The sequence below is a fragment of the Macaca nemestrina genome, chromosome 12 (genome assembly GCF_043159975.1).
Source record: "Macaca nemestrina isolate mMacNem1 chromosome 12, mMacNem.hap1, whole genome shotgun sequence".
In the NCBI taxonomy this organism is placed as follows: Eukaryota; Metazoa; Chordata; class Mammalia; order Primates; family Cercopithecidae; genus Macaca; species Macaca nemestrina.
This window is the reverse complement of record NC_092136.1, coordinates 119,620,208-119,626,207: the sequence shown is the minus strand read 5'-3', so window position 1 is coordinate 119,626,207 and position 6,000 is coordinate 119,620,208. Positions and strand designations below refer to the sequence as shown.

Genomic DNA, 6,000 nt, shown 5'->3' with positions numbered 1-6,000 from the left:
TTACTGGCTTAAACAAAGAAATGTTTGTCATCTCAGTTTGTGTGAGTCACAGGCTGTGAGAGAATGTTGGCTGGGTGGTTCTGGCTCATGTCCTCTCATGTGGCCACAGTCAAGAAATTGGCCAGAGCTGCAGGCATCTGAAGGCAGAACAGGGGTTGGAAGATCCACCTCCAAGGTGGCTCACTCGCATGGCGGCGGGCAGGACACCTCAGTTCCCCACCACGGGGAGGTTTCATAAGGAGGTTGTGTGAGTGTCTTCATAACAGGGCAGCTGCTTCCCACAGAGCCAGGAGAAAACCACAATACCTTTTATGACCTAGTCTCAGAAGCCACATGCCATAACTTCTGCCTTATTCTATTTGTGAAAACTGAGCCTCGAAGTCCAGCCCACACTCAAGGAAGGAGAATTGGCTCCGTCTTTTAAAGGGAACATCAAGTAATTTACATACATATTTTAAATCACCACAAAAGGATTAAATGCCCTCAGATAGGTGAGCTCAGAGCAGACCCAGGGGACAGCCTGCAGGTCAAGACCAGCATGTTAGAGGCCCTTCCAACAGCACCCGGGAGGGCTCTTCACCCCAGCTAGAGTCCCCAACTCCTGCCTTCATCATCACGCCACTTGTGCTACCCTGGATCAGGGGCCAAGTATCCCAGGAGGCTGCTTTCACTTGAGCCTGAGCATGGGGTGGGGGAGGAATTGGGGTACTGCACACTTCTGGCCCTGGGGCCACTCTGCCTGCAGCTCAGGGGGAGGAGGGCCCCATGTCCACCCGGGTATGAGTTGTAGGAACATGTTGAGGTATACCCTTGCCAATACTGTTGGGTCTGAAAAGGAAACTGCCTTCTGTGGTTTACATGCTTGTCCCCTCCAAAACTCATGTTGGGATTTAATTTCCAGGTAACAGTGTTATTAGCTGGGGCCCTTAAGAGGTAATTAGTCTATGAGGGCCCCACCCCCATAGGAGGGCTTACTAAAAGGGCCTTTGGGCACGGGTTTCTTCTCTTGCCCTTCTGCTATGGCATGATACAGAAAGAAGGCCCTCACCAGATGCCGGCCCCTCAATCCTGGACTTCTCAGCCTCCAGAGCTGTGAGAAACACATTTCTGTTCATTATAAACTACCCAGTCTCAAGTATTCTCTTATAGCAGCACAAAAGAGACGAAGATGCTGTCTTTCACTAGATCTTAGTGGGCTTGGGCAACACTAGGGCTGCAGAGGGGAGGCCTCCCTGCCCAGTCTCTCCTTCCAACAAACTCCATCCCAAGGAGGCGGCCCCAGGGCCACCTGCCCCTGTCTGCTGGCTTCAGACAACTGGACCAATGGACACCTGCCCCAGCAGGAGACAGCCTCTTGGTGACCAACAGCCAATCAGATACTCTGTCTTAAGATCTTAGAACTAAGGGGCTCAGGGCTGGGGAGTCAGTCTGTGGCTAGGCCTGAAGCTGAGGTCAGGCAGCCAGGGCAGACTGGGGGAGGCCCAGGCAGCTATTTTAGGACCGTATGTTGATGAGTAAGCAAAGAAAGCAGATCTGCAGAGCACGGCAGGAAAATGGAGCAGAGGGAGCAGCAGGGACGAGACCCAGTGTGGCCTCGGCAGGGGAAGAATAGGGAGGGAAGGCAGCTCACTGGGTTCGGGAGCCTCCCAGCTGCCCTGAGACCTGGAGGTTTTTCTGGCCATGGGTCCCACGAGGCACTCCTGCATCCTTCTGATAAATCCCCAGGCCTTCAGCAAGCTTAAGAGGGCTTCTGCTGCTCTCTCCAGGCTGCGAGACCCTCCCTGCCTAAGACCTGAAGGAGGTGGAAGAGATGGTGGGAACCATGGCCTCTTCTCAACACCACCAGGGAGGACCTTCTGCTAAAAGTGCTACATTCATACACATACTCTTTACACCCAGGGAATCCAAAGAAACAAAATGTGGCACTTAACTGTTGTGCTGATGTTTTCTTCTGGTATCTCTGCTCCGTCTTACGCTCCCTGTGGCTGAAGCCCAGCAGCAGCAAGAAATAAAAGTTTTCACACCGTGGCAGATAACTACCCTCCCCGTCCCTCCGGGGCAGAGGTGAGCAGGAAAGACAACACGTTCACAGAAAGGGCAGCCCTCTATGGGCTGGTGTTTGCAGTGTCCGGGCAGTGATGCTAACAGCCAGTGGAAGGGGATGGGAAGCATCTGCAGCTCTTACTGCCTGCGATTGCATCATCTGTTCTTAAAGCAGGTTGAATTCCTACAGGAGGAACCACACCCGCCGTCAAATGCAAGTTCAGTGGAACAGACTTTTGGATTATTCATTGATTCCTTCCAGAAACATGCACGCAGCCCTGGAAACATGCATGGAGACACTGAACTGGGTACACGCTTGAAACCAATGCAGTCACTGTCTTCGGGAACTCACAGTCCAGCATGGGAGATGGGAAGTGGAGAGCCCTTACCAAAGGATACACAGAAAGGGGCTTTAGTAGCTCACAGGACAGACAAACCCTTGAGGAATGGGCAGGATTTCAGTGGGAGAGGAGATTCTGGATGAGGGAATGAAGGAGGCAGGAGGCCATGGTGCGGGGTGGGGCTGAGAGATCCACTTGACAAGCACCTGGGAGGCCTGTGCTGTAGCTCTAGTTCTTTGACTCAGAAAATCCCCTTTCTAGCCAGCTCACACCTGTAATCCCAGCACTTTGGGAGGCTAAGGGGGGGGGGGGGCGGATCACCTGAGGTCAGGAGTTCGAGACCAGCCTGGACAACATGACAAAACCCCATCTCTACTAAAAATACAAAAATTAGCCAGGTGTGATAGCGTACGCCTGTAATCCCAGCTACTTGGGAGACTGAGGAAGGAGAATCGCGTGAACCTGGGAGGCAGAGGTCGCGGTGAGCCGAGATTGTGCCACTGCACTCTAACCTAGGTGACAGAGCGAGACGAACAAAAGAAAGAAAGAAAGAAAGAAAGAAAGAAAGAAAGAAAGAAAGAAAGAAAGAAAGAAAGAAAGAAAGAAAGAAAGAAAGGAAGGAAGGAAGGAAGGAAGGAAGGAAGGAAGGAAGGAAGGAAGGAAGGAAGGAAGGAAGGAAGGAAGGAAGGAAGGAAGGAAGGAAGGAAGGAAGGAAGGAAGGGAAAAGAAAAAGAAAGAAAGAAAGAAAAAGAAAGAAAGAAAGAAAGAAAGAAAGAAAGAAAGAAAGAAAGAAAGAAAGAAAGAAAGAAAGAAAGAAAGAGAGATAGAGAGGGAGGGAGGGGAAGGGAGGGAGGGAGGGAGGAAGGAAGGAAGGAAGGAAGGAAGGAAGGAGAGAAATAAAAGAAAGAAAAGAAAAGAAAGATTTCCTTTCCCCTCTGGGCCTCATTTTCTCATATGTCAACAAGAGGGAGCTGCCTTGGCAGCTCTGGCATTCTAGGGTCCGTGCTCACACTTCGGGAGGGGAGGGCTGGGGAGTGGAGTGCTTACATAGTTGAATATTGTCCAGCAGCTCCCCAAATACCCTGCCTGGGTCAGACAAGCAACTACCCCCAGACCAGGGAACCCCATCTGGTAAGATTCACTCATCCCCCTTTCTGTGAACATGTTGTTAATCCAACAAGGGGTGGATCCTGGGTGCCATTCCCTTGAAGCACCCCCATGCCCAGTGATGGGAAACCTGAGATACCTTGGCAAGGGCCTGGACACCCTACCTTGTTTCCAACCGGCCCAGGGAGGTCACTCAATCGGTTTTAAGGCACTCCAGCTGAGGTGACAGAGCGAGACCCTGTCAGAAAGGAAGAGAGAAAGAGAGAGAGAGAAAAACCCTGTGAAAGAAGGAAGGAAGGAAGGAAGGAAGGAAGGAAGGAAGGAAGGAAGGAAGGAAGGAAGGAAGGAAGGAAGGAAGGAAGGAAGGAAGGAAAGAAGGAAGGCAGGCAGGCAGGCAGGCAGGCAGGAAGGAAGGAAGGAAGGAGAAGAGAAGAGAAGAGAAGAGAAGAGAAGAGAAGAGAAGAGAAGAGAAGAGAAGAGAAAAGAGAAGAGAAGAGAAGAAAAAAAAAATCAGACTAGAGCAACCTGCCAAGGTCAGATCATAGAGGGTCTTATATGCTGGGCCAAGGAGTTAGGTTTTGGACTGGAGCAGTGGCTGATGGGAGCTGGGCTTTAGAAAATCATCCTGACAACAGCAGGTGACATGCACAGGTATGGGCGATGGGAGGGGCTCCTAGCAGCTAGGGGAAAGCTCAGGCAGAGGTCAGAGCCAGGCGGAGGCAACAGGACTGGAAAGGAGACAGTATGTGGGAGGGATTATGCGGGAGATAGAACCCTCAGGTTTTGGCCACTGACCAGAAATGAGAAGTGAGGAAGAGGAAAAAGTCTGGAGGCCTGGAAAAGTTTCCAGCTTTCTCTCCCCAGCACAGACTCAGGAAACCACACACATGGAGTCTCAAAACACCATGAGACTGTGTCTACCCAGCACAAAACACCTGGGAGTCCCAACATTCAGAAAGGCCCCAGATGCCATGTCTCCAAATATTGGGATAGTCATTCTGCCTTTTATCTAGATGCTTGCAAAGGTCATAGGAGTAATCGAGCTTCCTTGCCCCCTAGCCCCTTCCTCCAGGGTCCCCCCATGCCACTGTGCAGGGAGGCAGCAAAGAGCTGATGTGCAGGCAAAGGGGAGACCAAGCCCCTGCTCTCATCAGAGGCCTCGCTGGTATTTTTAGTGCCGCAATCAAGAGCAGGGCCCGCCTCTGGATCGGCTCAGGCAGCCGGGGCCGGGCAGGACTGTTAAAAATGGAACGGCACATACTGCAATCAGTGGTGGCAGGCGAGGGGCACCCGGCAGGGCAGCAGCTGTGGCATCTGAAGCTCTTGGCCCTGGAGTCTGGAGGGGAATTGGGGGAGCAGCCTCTGCAGAGCACGCTGGGCTTCCATGCCCCGATGCCCTGGCACTGCTTCTACCCCTGCCCTTCACGGTGCCAGAGTTCCCACCCCTCGCAATTCATGCCCATTCTTTCCCCGAAGACCTCTCTGAGATGCTCAACTCCAGAGCTCGGGTGCCGTGGGTGAGACGAGGAGGGAGCACAGGCCAGTGATGTCAGGATGGAGCGTGGAGGGGGTTGGATAGAGTGAGATGCCTGCTTCCCTGTTCTCGTGGGAAGCAGAGCTGCCCTGAGAGCCCCTGCCAGAACTATGTCCCTCCCGGCGCAGCAAGGCACAGTCAGCGTCCCAGGACAGCAGCAAGCTTATCACGCTAAGACCCAGGAGGCCTGGGTTTTGAGCCATTTCTGCCACTCTGTGACGGCTCTGGGGCCTCAGGCAAGTCACTTTCCCTCTCTGGACTCCATCACGTTATCTGTAAAATGACAAGACTGAAGTGCAGCACAGATATGACAGATTCTCTGCGCCAACAGCAAGCTGAGTGCAGAGTGACAGATACTTCCGAGGCCTGCTCACACCCCACCCCTCCAGCCCACAACAGAGAACGTCCAGCGATGGGCAGAGCTTGGGGCCTGCAAGGGGGTCTGCCCTCGCTGCACCCCTCCAGAGCGGGAGCCCCTGGACAATCTCTAGAAGAGGGACAGGATGGGATGGTTCTGTCATCACTATCCGGCCCATCCAGGAGCTGAGAGGGCTCTGTGGGGTGAAAAGAGGACAAGAAAATGGGTAGGGATCACTCCAGGACACTGAGTGACCACAGAGGAAGGGACTGTAAATGCCGAGCCTCATTTTGCCAACACTGGAGCTACAGTCAAGCAGACAGGGCAAAAGGTGACCCAGCCAGACCTGGGCCTGCTCGGAAGCACGCACAGGACATCTGAAGGCAGGAGCCACATCGGCATTTTTGATGCTACCCTTGGAACCTGGATCCTTCAAGTGCCCTTTCCACAGAGGCCTCAGGGTCCCAGTTCACCCCAGTGGAGCCCTCAGCCTCCCAGGCAGGTTGCCTGCTGGAAGGAGGAGTCTGGTGGTGTTTACTGAATTTGTGTATCAGCATAAATCTGTGTCAACCTGCCTCAGAACAGTGTTCAGATGGCAGATGTGCTATCTTGGGAAG

At 53.0% G+C, this 6,000-nt stretch overlaps 1 long non-coding RNA gene across 1 annotated transcript in view; it reads right to left on the bottom strand.

Annotated features, from left to right (window-relative positions):
* Positions 1-3,230: 3,230 nt before the first annotated feature.
* Positions 3,231-6,000, bottom strand: part of LOC105476361 (uncharacterized) — a 50,892-nt gene continuing 48,122 nt past the window's right edge. The window contains exon 7 of the long non-coding RNA XR_011611118.1: positions 3,231-3,729. This is a non-coding gene — a long non-coding RNA (uncharacterized lncRNA). The remainder of the gene's footprint in view (positions 3,730-6,000) is intronic.